Source organism: Rissa tridactyla, chromosome 12 (genome assembly GCF_028500815.1).
Source record: "Rissa tridactyla isolate bRisTri1 chromosome 12, bRisTri1.patW.cur.20221130, whole genome shotgun sequence".
Classification (NCBI taxonomy): Eukaryota; Metazoa; Chordata; class Aves; order Charadriiformes; family Laridae; genus Rissa; species Rissa tridactyla.
In genome coordinates, this window is record NC_071477.1 from 10,052,808 (window position 1) to 10,066,834 (window position 14,027).

The 14,027-nt window shown below is 39.1% G+C and overlaps 1 long non-coding RNA gene across 5 annotated transcripts in view; it reads right to left on the minus strand.

Moving 5' to 3' along the window:
• Positions 1–14,027, minus strand: part of LOC128916391 (uncharacterized) — a 108,454-nt gene that overhangs the window by 12,180 nt on the left and 82,247 nt on the right. For 4 of the 5 annotated variants that reach the window (XR_008468952.1, XR_008468949.1, XR_008468951.1 and 1 more), the window contains 3 exons: positions 7,442–7,556; positions 4,520–4,668; positions 712–3,494 (listed from right to left, as the gene is read on the minus strand). This is a non-coding gene — a long non-coding RNA (uncharacterized LOC128916391). Of the gene's footprint in view, positions 1–711; positions 3,495–4,519; positions 4,669–7,441; positions 7,557–14,027 lie in introns of those variants that run through there. The other variant, XR_008468950.1, reaches the window with a different exon arrangement.

Sequence of the window (14,027 nt, forward strand, 5' to 3'; positions counted from 1 at the left end):
ATGACAAGTTTGGGGATGCGGATTGTTCTGAACCTTGTTTCTTTATTTTTTTTTTTCTTCAGTCACAGACTGAAATAATTTTGGGGAAGCAACGTGTTTTGTTTAATCTCTTGCTTTTAACTGTTTCCTCTGACCTACAGCAACCTGTTGCAGGGAACTCCACAACCCATCAGTCGCCAGCTGCCGGGGGCAGGGCTTTGTTACTGAGCATCCATGTCGTACCGCAGCCAGATGAGCCGACCATTGTTTCATGCACTTTTTGATTTTGTTTGGGTTAATTTTGGAAGAGTTATTCTTGCCGTTTGCTGTTTGAAGAAGAAATGGTTGTTTCTTTACTGAATCCTCAACTTAAAATGTACTTAGTATTACAAGAACTGTAGGAACACCTGTAAATGAAAAGAACACCTAGATCCTGGCTTTGCCTACACCAGCTCGGCTCCGCGGAACTGCAGAATTTCCAGAGCCTGGTGAGGAGCTGGCCCACACTTCCGCAGTCACTGTAAACCTTAGAGACACATGGAAGAGTACCTGAGGGCATTTACACTGTGCACTGTTTTACATTGAAATGTATGTTATTCTCATTGAAAACATGATAGAAGTTTTTATTATTAAAAGCTGGTTTATATTATAAGGAAAGAAGGTATGATCTTATTTTTCTGTTATACCCTTTAGTTCCTTGGCTTTAAGTTCTGTTGAACAGTTTCAGTTCTGATACTTGTATGGAGCAATGAGGAGTCAGAAGTTTAAACTCTAAGGGAAAAGTTTTTACTGTCAGCTCAAACTGGCGGTGTGGAGCTAAACTCTTCCTGTTTGTGCAGTGTCGGCCACAGATGTGGTTTCACTGCAGACTTCCTATTACAGCTGAAAAGAAAACCTGTTTTGATGCTGTAAAATTGCAGGGTTTGAATCCAGTGCTGGAAAAAACAGGTTTAAGTGGAAAATAAGAGGGCAATGCACAAGCCAACCTGCAAGTAGAGAGCAGATTAGGTCTGCAGAATTTCCATGACTAAAAGCAAAGTAAGAATCAGGCCTTCCACAACCAAACAAGTGCAGATTTCACAGATCTGGAGCATCTGATGCACTGTGAGCGTGGAACATGTGGAAAACACAGTCAAGATGGAGAAAATGGAAACTAGCAGCAGGATGACGAGGTGCATCAGCAGCTGGCTGAAGGAAAGAAGGCAACACTGAAAAGAAAGTGGGGGTTGGTGGCATCTGCAAGCAGAATTTCTTGTGTATCAATCTCGTAACTGATTTCACTCAGCATTTTCATCTATCGCTGAAGCACAGGCAGTACCAGGCCGGGGTTGATGTTCAGTTGGGAGGCACTAATCTACAGATGCATCAGGATACACACAAAAAAAACCCTGGGAAGACTTTGAGCACTGAAGGGGATGAATGGGGTGAAATTTTACAGTACAAATATTAGCTCATGCCCTTGAAGATTAAACAGTTTTGCTATATTTCTTGTTAATTGTTAATAAAAGGACCTTGGTTATAGAGTTTGTCACAAGATAACTCAGATGCAATTTGACAGAGTCACGACAGCTCAGCCTGCACTAGGAGACAAATTTCCAGTTGGGATGGAGAAGTATTCGAGCCACTGTGCAGAGGCCAAATAATTAAGTGAAATTGCAGCAGCTAGATGTTGAGGAAAGATAATAAAGTGGTATCAATGAAGTGGCTACAATTCTGCAAGGTAAGACCAGGAGAGCTTGATTTATTTAGCCTAAGACACAAGCGTATCTGATGTCTTTATAAGAAGATAATAATGAAAAAGGTAAAGGCAGTTCAATCTAAACATAAATATAGCCACAAGGAGAAAAAGGAGTACAAGCAATCAAGGATAAATACTGGCTGAAAATTGGTCTGTACCCTAGAAAATTTTTTTTTTTTCCAATCAGGCTCTGACAAAAAAGCAATAACTCTTACAAAGGGGCTTGTCAAAGAGGGGGCAGTGGTGCCTGGAGCCGCAGGAGAGTGACAAGGTGGCCTTTCCCCGTCCAGCCCCCGTTGGCCACTGCAGCTGGGTCTGGCCGACAGAGACAGTGTGACTGTCCCTGCTGTGCCCGAGTTTGTCCAGGGCATTTGCAACGGTATAAACTGCTTTTCAAATCCAGGCCCTGGTTATCTGCTGGCATTAGACATTTTCATATTCCATATTTGCAGGCTGAAATACTGTGATTTATAGATAAGAAACCACAGATTCAGACAAATATACATTTCATTTCCATTTAGAATAAAAAACATTGAAAAGAAAAATCCACCTGGACTCTGGCAAATCCTTTTTCCTCAGTCATATTTTCTTATCAGCAAATGGTGCTACTTTGGGAATATTTTGAGCGCTAATTATTTCATGGTTCGAAAGTGATTTGAAGTTACAAAACACTAAGGACTACCAATCAGAATTTCAATGTAAAAATAATTAGAAACACTCCTACTTCCATAACAGCATATATAGTATTTCATTTGTCATAACACCTGGCATTGTAAACGTCTGATGCAGCATCTGAGCACCTGGTCATTGTTCATCGGTAAAAGGGCAAAACCCAATCCCTAACCCAACAAAGGGCTCGTAAAAACAGCTTATTCACAAAAGCACATAGCACGTAGACTTGGTGATAAGAGATCATTGATTAATCAAATTACCCAGTACAATTTGTATCTAAAAGTAGTATTTGTGTAGCACTACAGTGTTCAAGTTTGCCACCCAGAGAAGTCTGCAGTGATTACTTATCCTAACGGGGAGGAAAAGCCTTTAAACAGCAAAAGGTGTTTTTCCCACATTTTAGAATGAGAGTCCTGGCTTTGGTTAGCAGCAAGAAACCATTGTGATGCCGTGGGCTTTTGATCCTTCTGTTCCTGTCCAAAAATTCTTTCTGTTTCGTGTTAAATAACATAGTGCAATAGCAGTTTTAATAGTACTGTCGCAGCATCACTACACTACATTGCTAAAGGAGACTTCATTCAATATAAATTGAAAAAATTCCAGTGTCAGGAAGATGTGAGTTCCCGAGCGCTCAGTCTCACCATGCCCACTGTCCTTTGCTATACTGAGCACTTCACTTCTCCTCCCTGCTCCAGTTTGGGGAGGGAACTGGGGAACTATTTTATTACCACTGATATTGTGAAGACTCAAAGGAGAAAATTTGTAACCTGCTTTGAAAACTGACAGTGCTTTACATACATAATCTAGTTCTAATGACTTGAAAAACAGGAAACTAGATGGAAAAAAGGATAACCATCATAAAGACACGTATAAAAATCTTTGCTTTTAATTACCATAAATATATTAACTGAGAGCATGCGGTATAAGGAAAGACAGTGTATTTTTGATGCACTTGCTCTGCCCCGTGTCATGATTCAGATGTACTATGCATTAATACCGTCAAGGAACATAATTTAACATACCTGTTTTCATTAGGGAAAAAGAATAAACTCATATTTATGTGTGAAGTTTCTTCAGAGTCCCTTATCTTCAGCAGTTCCTACTCCTTGATTTGAAGAACATCAGAATTCAGAACATAAGTAAAGGTTAGGTGAGTATTATTTTAAAACTATGGTCTTGTGAAGAGGGTATTCAATTTGGATTTTTTTAATTCGTAAAAGAATTGATAATTCTTTTATCACACAGTTTGGCATAAGATAAAACTGTTTATTTAAGGTCCTTCTAATTGTCGGCACATACACCCTGCGACTCAGGCTCTGGCGCACCGCTGCCATCAAGTGTACCAGAAGAAAGATCTGTTGGTACCTGGTCCCCAGTCAGTTGAATGGGTTACGCCTTTGCATCCTGAAGCCTACACCGGCCTCAGTGCTGAATTAAAGATGAAGGACCTGATTATCTTAGAATAATAGGTTTGCTTTTAATAGTTAACCTTTGAGAGATGTTTCTAGATGAGCTAAGACCACAAGATGAAAATCACTGCACTAGTACAATGCCACAGAACAAACAACTAACTCATTGAAGCAGTCAGAGGACTTTTGAAAGGCCTTTATTTTTGCCCTTTTTACAAAGGGTAGGAATGGCCACAGTAGTCTGACCATAGGCTAGGCCAAATTTAAAAGCCTTTTAAAAGTTAATTGATGATCAGCTATAGGAGTTCAAGTAAGATTGCTATAGCATTACTGCATTTACAGCTCATTTTGCATCCAAGAACAATTACCTCGCCTGGGCAATGCTGAAACGACATAAGTTGTATAGTGTGTTTTTGCATTAAACAGAACTTTTTGTGGTTTTAGGAAAATGTTCCAGATACGATATTTTTATATCAGTTTATAGGCTTGGTGTTTTCAAATGTTTTGTAAAAAGAAAAAAAAAATGTACAGAATATTTGAGAGGGTTTTGCCTGTTAAGTTTGAGGCGTTCTAGTGTACTAATACTGTTATATTTTTCTTCATGTTTCTGTATTTTTAACTAAGCACGTTTATTCTGCATTAAGATAAAAGTCTTAATATAATTTGTTCAACTTTTTGTGTTGTATCATCTAATCCATGTTGTCATTTTAGCATTACTGACCTGTGTGTGTTCGGTGTGCTGTATGCTCTGTGTCTGTCAGAGCTGAAATCCAGCCATTCAGAAAACACTGCCCAGATGGTCATAACGATGGGTCTTCTACCAGACAGGATTCCGAGCACTCCTCTTGGGTTTGGAAGGTTGAAAGGTATCTGAACAGGAGATGTTTCTATTGGGTTATTAAGACGACTTGGGCTATTGCTTTAAGCAGAATGTTTTGAACTTCAAGAAGATTGAGAAAGTAAAAAGAAAACCGTATTTGATGGTTAAGTCCTTTTTTGCTTTGTGGGACAAGGTACAATTAAAAGAGCTCTTCCCTGCTGTGTGCAAACTGCATTCTGTCTTTATAGGGCATGAACTAAAGAACTGGATCTCTTGAGCCAGGAAAATGCATTGCTGCCTTTGATTCCCCAAACTGTGCATCTAAAATTTCCCTTGACCCTGAAACTGAGACAGGTCCTGAGTTTTCCCTCAGAGTATTAAACTCAGCTTTATGTGTTCTGACACTTATTCGGAATACCAAAATTAGCTACAACTTGTACTATTTCCATGGTGTATGTGTTGCATCAAGTTCATGGCAATCCAGCAGTTAGAATGAGGAAGTTCTGGAGAGCCAGCCAGGCGATTAGACAGCCTAATCACCCTACTCATAAATGCCTCTTGCCTTTGATGATACACACAGCTTGTCAGCGCTCTCAGCTCTCTTTAAAATGGGAACTCATCATTTTCCTGTCTATCCAGGGGCTGACATTTGGGGAGAATTTACATTCACCAAAAGCATCAATTGTAGAGATTAAATCTGCACACCTGAAAGGGTTCAATAGGCTTCCAAGAAAGAAGAGAATAATTTAAGAGTTAAATCCCTTCATCCATGCCTCTGATCAAGATACTATGATTTGGGCTTCTTTCTCTTTGTAGCAATAGACACCAACATGTCAAAGGAGAGATTCAAGAACAGTTTTGTCTGTGGCTTCCTGTGTGGTGAAAAATGAACTTTTGTTTTGTCTCATTATTGCATATTCAGATATGTTAGGTTTGGTTCTTAGCAAAATCACCCTGTTGAATTCCCTTAGTCCTTAAAGTCTAGTAGCCTGAGTATTATTATAAGGAAGGACAAGCCTCTAGTTCTAAACAGTGGTTCAATTTCCACTTCACTTGCAAGAAACTTACAGAGGTGCTACTAGTTCCTCAGCTCCTGAACAAGACACCTGTTCAAGCCAACATGCCCTAGAGAGTAGCGATAATGAGCTACTCTCCAAGCAGTATTTTATGCTGGAGAAAATGACAGAAATCAGAGAATGAGGCAGTTGGTGCATGTCTCCCCTCCCTCACTAACAAGTTATGCAGAGCTGTGTGGTCACGCCTCAGGCTTTAGGAGATATTACTCTGTTTCAGAGGCTACTTCTTTTACATAGGAGGAAGAGAAAAAAATCAGAAAAATAACGTAAATGGGCATAAGGAATTCAAATTAAGAAACGGATACCTCAACTCGTAAGCTTTCCTTCTGAGGGTAACGCAGATCACGAAAGGGGCACTGAAGTACTCTTACAGAGCGTATTAAGATCCTGACCCCAATGTTTCTCTACCAAGATCCCAACATTTCCCACTTACTTTATCAGCATCAGTTTTTATAAAGTTCCTGTCCTTTACCCGGGTGAATTTGACTGACTTTCTTGCCAGCCTTTCTCCTTTGATCCTAATCGTCTGGGCAATGAGCTAGTCACTAGAAAAGGAATTAACTGCTTGTTTATTGGAAATCAATTGAGATGTCTGTGTTTCTTTTCCTTTTACTGTTCAGGAGAGATGAGGGGCAGGGACTGTGACTGTGCCCGTTCTCTGCCTTAGAGTCTTAACAGCATGTTCAGTAGCCAGGACTCATAAGCTGTCTCGAGCAAAGAACAAATAGCACCAGGGAATCTTCAAAATGAGAACTTGTACTAGCACTCCCAGTACTAACCCTGTCCATGGCTTACATAGAAGCGATGTGAAGTAAAATTCTGCTGCCTTAGAACAACAGGGCAAAAGAGTAAGTAATCCTTGTTCAGAGCAATAGGAGCTATTTTTAGAAGGTTTCTGACAACTCTTTTTCCTTGTACAGCTACCAATAACAAAGGGGCTTGCTGCTGCTGCTGCTGTTGAGGGTGCCAAGGGGCAATGCTGAAGACCTGCTGACAAACCGTGTGCTGCACTTGCTGCCTGCTCTCAGCTCACCAGCTGCTGCGATCATCCGTAGGGAGGCAGCTGCAGCCCAACCAGACCAGGAGCAGGGCACCCCAGAGACCACCTGCTTCCAAGCATTCCCTATAGGGAGACCTAGACTTTAAATCTGCCGGGAGAGGGGCTGCCACCTCCTGCAGGGACAAGAATACAGCAGGAAAATTTGGGAGTAAGACCCAGTACTTGTCCTCTTTGCCCAGTCTCCACCGGGGCACTACAATATGCTAGGCAGGTTTTGCTACAGCTGACAGATGGCCTTAATCTTCAGTGTTATTTCCAACCTTTTTTTTTTTTTAAAATTGTTGTCCTGTGCTCATTAAAAGGCTGGGAGTGCTCTTCAGTGATTCACTGTATTCATCTTACAGATAGCTTTCTATTAAAATAAATGTCTGTCTTTCTTGTATGGGTTGTTCTGTTTTACACTGACAGTTTAACTAATACGTCATTATTTCCTTCTGTTAAGCAGCAAATTACAGTTACTCCAGGCTTATCCATTGGTATCTACACAGCTTCAATGAAATACCGTCCCCCAGCCATTTCAGGTCATCACATTTCTACTGAGAAAGGTGATGTTTGGACAATGTGAACATCTCAGTTTCTATTTTCAGTTGTGTTCTCTTTATCCCAAGGTCTAGCAAATGGCTGACAGCATTTTGAGCCAGTACAAAATAATACCTTCTCTATGGAGCAAAAAGAACAAAAGATTACCTTTTTGCTGGTTTTCCTTCGTAATTCAGGTGATTCGTTGTCGAAACTGTAGTTCAGTTGATTTTTTCAATTGCGGAAGCTGTGTCCAGTCCTGCCTGTAATTAAGATGGATTCTCTGAGGAGCAAAAAGATGAGAAGGGTGACAATGATAAGTGTAAAAATGTAGGCTGAACAGGAAATGTTTGTAAAAGTATCATTGATAAAACGATAGTATGATCCCTTAGGTGGTGTCCTGGTCACATGGGACTTACAAAGCACGCAATTTGAGTGAGCAAAATCGAGCTATTGAATTAGCTGTAGGAACAAGGGATAAAACCTACAGGTTATATTAGTCAGTAAGTTACATGGTGGTTATAATAATCCCGTTGGGGTTTAAGATCTCCTATCAGGATAATTACTGATATATTAATGTAATTTTTCTCAATATATCATATAGGACCACTTAGCCATTGGGTTAAACTCGGTATAGTTACATAGCAAAAAGGTAGTCCTTTCCCAAAGGAATTTACAGTCCAAAAGTTTGTCAAGTTTTTGGGGCGTGTTGCTATTCTCCCCAGTTCCTAACAAAGGAGGCTAGCTGGTATAGACAAGCTACCCAAAAAAACCCAACCAACAAAACCAGTGCTATAATTGTAAGGCTGTACATACCAGGACCAAATCCTGAACAAACAGATCAGATTTTCTATCCGTTTCCAACTTGATTGGAAAGAAAGCAACAGACATCCTGATTCTTACACTTCTAAACTGACCTAAACTCTTCCCTCACCTGTTCCAGCTTGTCTCAATAAAGCTGTTCATTTGCTTTAGGATACTTTTTCTTCAGTTTACTCTCCTGTTGCCAGTAATTAAAGGTAGTTAGCAGCTCCCTGGCTACTGTGAAGAGCAGCATTACAACTACTTTTCCAGTCAGCCTGGAGAAGCCGAACTGCCGCTAAATGGGGCTGCTTTTTTGAAGAAGTCAAAGCTCCCTCGGAGCTCTTTAACAGTCCCCTCTGGTAGTCACGATTCACCGTTTGAAAAATACTTCTCCATGCCAAAATAATGACTCATTTTGTAAAATGTCAATTAATGCCCTGCAGAGTCTGCAAAAAAATAGGTTTGTTTTTAATGAATTAGGGTTAAAATTAGTAATTAATGTTTGAATCAAGTGATTATTTTCTTGATCCTGCCTAAAATTAAATTTGGGTATAAGCACTTTGAAGGCAATGAGCAAGGAATCATTATTATTTAATCAGCTTTAAATTGCTTACATAATTACTTACATGAGTGACGTATTTTCATCTTGAGATAATTAAAAATAATTAGTATGGCTTTATCACAGTTTTAATGTGCAAAAATCAAATTCATATTATTAGTGGTGCTTGAATACTTGCTTTTTTTGATGGAATTTGTCTGCAAATTATTGCATGAAAGTTAATGAAGCTATCACATAAACGCATTGCTTGGAAAGAGTGATTTGGAAGGGATGCATCATTTATCTCTGATCCCACGTGAACTCAGCTCTGTTTTATTTTTCAGGGGGTTTTATTAAAGTTTTCTGAAATAATAAGCAATTTTACAGCCAGTACAGCACATAATGTGTCTTGCTGCAAGAAATAACAAACCTTGGGCCTTATTTCTTTTGCCTTCTTGCATAATTCAAATGTAGATTCCATAAATTCAGTGGAATCACAATGCTATAGGCTGCATATAACTGAAACTCAGGAACAACTGACAAATTTGAGTATATAACTCAAACACAGCAAAAGTTTTCAACTTTTTAAACAGCATGGACCAAACATTCACCTAATCCTTGCTATCTATATACTATTTCACAGTCTGCTAAAAGACTTTGCTTAAATAGGAATGCAAGATTAGGAAAATAGTTGAAGTATTTTTACCTTTTAAAGCAATCTAACTTTAAAAGGCAATTTAAGCAGTTTAACAGATGGAGATAAAAAAGAGGAGCCAGTATAATGCCATTAGCCAGAAGTGCTTTATGGACCACATTTATTAATATTTCTCATTAGAGAATTACACTAGGGTTTTGCGATGCAGTCTAGACCATGGCTGTGGTTCACTTATTTTTATAAAGAGGAGATAATTACAAAGTTCAGAACAGAAGTTTGCCAACAGTTCAGGATCTTTGGGGTTTTCACACCTACCTCTTATAACAAACAATCCTTATTTACCGACATATTTCTCTAGCTTTAGCAGTTAGTGAGTGCCTCAGCTGAATCTTTTGCCACCAGCTCGTCTAGACAGGGCTGTATCTACTGGTGATCTCCTATTTCATCTTCTGCTATGCATCCTCTTGCCCACGCTACTCTTTCTTACCAAAGATGCTGCTGTTATGCCTGCCTTTGGCATTTTGCTGCGGTGGAATAAGCATTTTCCTTCCTTGCTCACTAAGGATATCGTCTATATTACCAGACCCAGAAGGGCCTCCCGGCTCCTGGGCAGAGTGATGCCAGCTCTGGGTTGAGATCAAGCACTCGCTATACCTGCTTCTCCTCTGACTGCAGTTTCTGATTAGCTTGCAAAAAAATTGAAATGTATTTATTCCCAAAGCATCCCTATAAAATAGGAAGCACTATTTCCCCACTGTACAGATGGGAAATGACAACAAGAGCTCAGATACTCAATTCCAACGGAAACGATGGCATTATAATTGTTGGAAAACAAGAAACAAATAGTAGTTTTCACACAAGATGGGTGTGATCAGCACTACACTTCTCAGATATGTCTTGGTCTTGGGATCCACCAGGACTTGTTCACCGATGATTTGAAAAAAGGGTTAAATAGTCTTGTGAAAAAAATTCAAATTATAAAATGTTATTTAGGATAACGAAATCCAAAGGCAATTGAAAAGAGCTGCAGAAGGGTGTTGCAGTAATGAGTGGCTGAAGTGACTAAATGGCAACTAAAATTCAATAACAGTAAATGCAAAGTATTGGTCATGTGAAATAAATAATTAGACATTGGATGTACAAAGTCAGGCTTCAAATTTAATACCTAGGCTTTGGAAAATCTTTCCAAGTTTTTGTGGACCATTGCCTGGAAACATTAGTTCAGAGTTCAGTGGCAATCATAAAGAAACTAGAACAATAGAATTATTAGGAAAAGAAAAGAAACCATAGCAGAAAATCTTATTAATTCCATGGTGCCCCTGAGTCTTAAACACTACAAAAATTATTCTTACGGTTTGGGCCTCCAGTGTGATACAAGAAGTTTCTTGTGCAGCATAGAAACAAATGCGTTTCACAGGAGCCTAGGCTTCCTCTGACCACTGAACCATCCTTACTTTAAATTCAGTGATCGTTTCTCCTGCCGGTATACACCCCGGAAAGGGTCTTGCTGAGAAGCTCTGGGCTTCTCCCTCCATCAAATGAGTTTCCTTTAGTTTGTTTTTTTCCCCACCAAAAAAATATTAGAAATACTGTTTAGAATCTCCCTTAACTTGATAGTCAAGACGAAACTGATGAGTCTGGTCTCAAAGTGATGAAAAAAAACCCCTAAGAAACCACATATTTTTAGCTTCATTCCTCATTACTATATAAGTTTTATTCATGGATAACCATAACATTGTATAATGCCTTAAATCATATGGAAATAACTGTATTTAGCAGCAGTGAGAAAGAGCCCTCCTGGTTTCAACAACCTTTTTCAGACATAAAAGCAGGCAGGGGGAAAGACTTTATGACAAGTAGCCATGACTTACAAAACCACAGTCGCACTTAGTATGTCTTTTTTTGATAAAGGTTCCAGGAAACTTCCCAATTTCCAATTAGTAGTGGAATTAAAGCTACAATTTCAGCATATCTCTACATTAGCAATCAATAGCAACTACAGAGGCTGTGCATTTACTGGCTGATAAATAGCCTTATCCCTCTTTGCATGTGGAGAAATTAAATATAGAGAAGGTAAATTACCATGTCCAGATAGCAAAGGGAACAAGATTCATCTCTTCCTCAGTCTGAAACTTTTTCTGATGGGCCAAGCTATCTTGTTTACGGCTTCCAGAAAGTTGCTGGTGATCAGAGTACAGTTTGTGCAGGCTTTTTCTCCTCCCAAAATAGCCAAATACTAGCTAACTGTTAAAAAGTTGTGTAAGTTTTGACCACAGTTGAAAATATACTTCTGGATTTATGTTCATGAAAGTCATAAAATGACACATGCATTCCTCCAAATTAATGTCGTATTAGATGTGAATTTGAAATTTGCATTGTCAGATTTTGAAAAATGGCAGGGGGTGTGGAATTAAAACTAAAAAAACCCAACCTGTTAAACAAAGAAATTTCCAGTATCTCTTTACAATTATGCTGTCTATATCTAAAGCTGGCAGAAGAATGCATTAAGAACACTAGGCTAGGTTTTCAATGCTGCCTGGAGTAGTTGGATCCCTAAAGAGAGAAAAGAAGTAAATATTCCGTTAGCTCTACTGGGATAAATTGGCTGGTTTTGTCAGTAGGGCATTTCAAAAGAATAATCCATATAGCTGTACACACACACATAAAATAATGGCTTTCCAAAATGGATACATATAGAAGTCAGCTTTTCTATGTAGAAAGGTTCAACAGACCCTGTAATGACAAAGCAGGTAAGTTACTTGTTACTGCCTGAAACTGGTCCTCCCGGTGATATTCTTTACTGCAGCTGAATGACGCTCAAACAGATGTGAAATTGTTTCTTACCTCTGAATGCCAGAGGAAATGAAGGGAATCTCTCCCAGTCTCTCTCTCTCCAAATGAATTTTCCCACTTATTAATATGAGGAAGAAGGACACATGCCAGCAGTCACAGGAAATTGTTTTCAGAAAGCAATTTTTGATCGATACAACTGAATGATCACTATTAAGGGTGATTATTAAAAAGGAATTTCACTGTTCATATCTTTTTGCACATTATGTCATTCACATGATTTGTTGCATAATATCACTCCAGTAATATTACTTTTTTTCCCCCTTGCTCATCTGGAGAAACCACAGATGATGGACTGCTATAGAGACTTCCCATAACTACTTTCAAACATGTTCAGCCTCACTAGTTTTAGACAGACCAGCCCATAAAAAATCTTCAAACATACTGAGAGGTTCCATGTGTGTCCCAAAACCAGTATACACGGCAAACTGCAATCTGTTTAAAACTGCAAAATCCCTCAAAATAGATTTAAAAGACAGCACAAACCTCTACTCCCACTCCTTTCATATTATTGCAACAGTATGACTCGAATGTATTCAGAGTAGTATCACCAACAATGGAAGTTGAAGTCAGCAGGTGCTGGAATGTAATGTCTTTTCCATACACTCCAATTACATTAAAGTGGCAGAGGTTTGGGATTGTCAAACTATTCAGTTATTGATTGGCTTTTAGATAGAGAGCACTTGTTTCCAGTTTCTCACTTTAACCCTGTGTTCCATTAAACTCACTACAGTTAGCACTCAGAATAAATTGCATTTTGGAAGATTAACTAAGTCAGATGGTAAGGCTAAGTGCACAATCTATTCTCTCTCTCACCAATCACTTACAGTTCATCAGCTCTTGCAATAAAAAAAATGAGAAAGGTAAAAGTCTCAGAAAGAGCAGGGTTAAAAGGGGATGTTATGTTTTAATCACTTGATTTTTTTTCCCTTTTCCACAAAACAGTGGACTTTGGACTGCCAAAGGGAAGACTGAGCCATTCTTTCATTTCCTGGTTGAAAATACCCTAAGAGATGATTGCTTCACAAAACCACGTCAGGATGCATTTTCTTCTGTTTAAGCCAGCTTCCTCACAGGAAGAATGATCATTTGATATTAAAATTAAAATCACCACTAAAGGATCAATAGCTAATCCTACAGATGAATCCCATCAACAGTATCTAAAAGGCTTTTGGCTAATTCTTTTTAAAATGTGTCTCCACTGAAAGCAGTGGAAGTACAGTCAGTATTAGGGGAAGAAGAATTTGGTTCCCTGCATTCATATCACCCTGTGTACAGCTGTTTCAGTCCTGCAGTAAATGCTACAGTATGATTTAATATGGGATGCTGTAGAACAAAGACGAAAATATGCCAGATAGATTGTAAAATATTTTTTTCTATTTATAGTTTCTTCACGGTCTTCTATCTTATATGGAGGAGATTTTTAATAAATAACTGCCTTTGCAGAACCACAAAACATCATCACTTTATACATATGACAGTGAGAAGAGCGAGACTGGCATCCATCCATGTGATTGACACGTCCTGCACCACTGAAATCCTTAGCTCTTGTTTAGTCTTTCCTTAGACAGAACCTCTACAGAAATCAACAGATTTCCATTCATTTAACTTTGTTCCCTGAAAATCCCTTCCTTTGACTCTAGATGCTGCTTGGCAAAGCAGTTAATGTATGCTTAAATGTAAGGTCAAACGGGTCGGTTGCCTCAGAGCAATGGTACATGGTGTACTCAGAGAGGCACCGCTGCAGCCAAAGAACAGAGGTCCAGCTGCCATCCTGTGCCGGGTTTGGCACTCATCTGACTGTTCTGTGAGCTGATTCAACTCGCTAACTCAGCAGAAATCTATTCATCCTCTCGCTGGTGCGTTTCCTGCTCAGTTAGCAAGCTGAATCAGCTCACAGCAAGGTT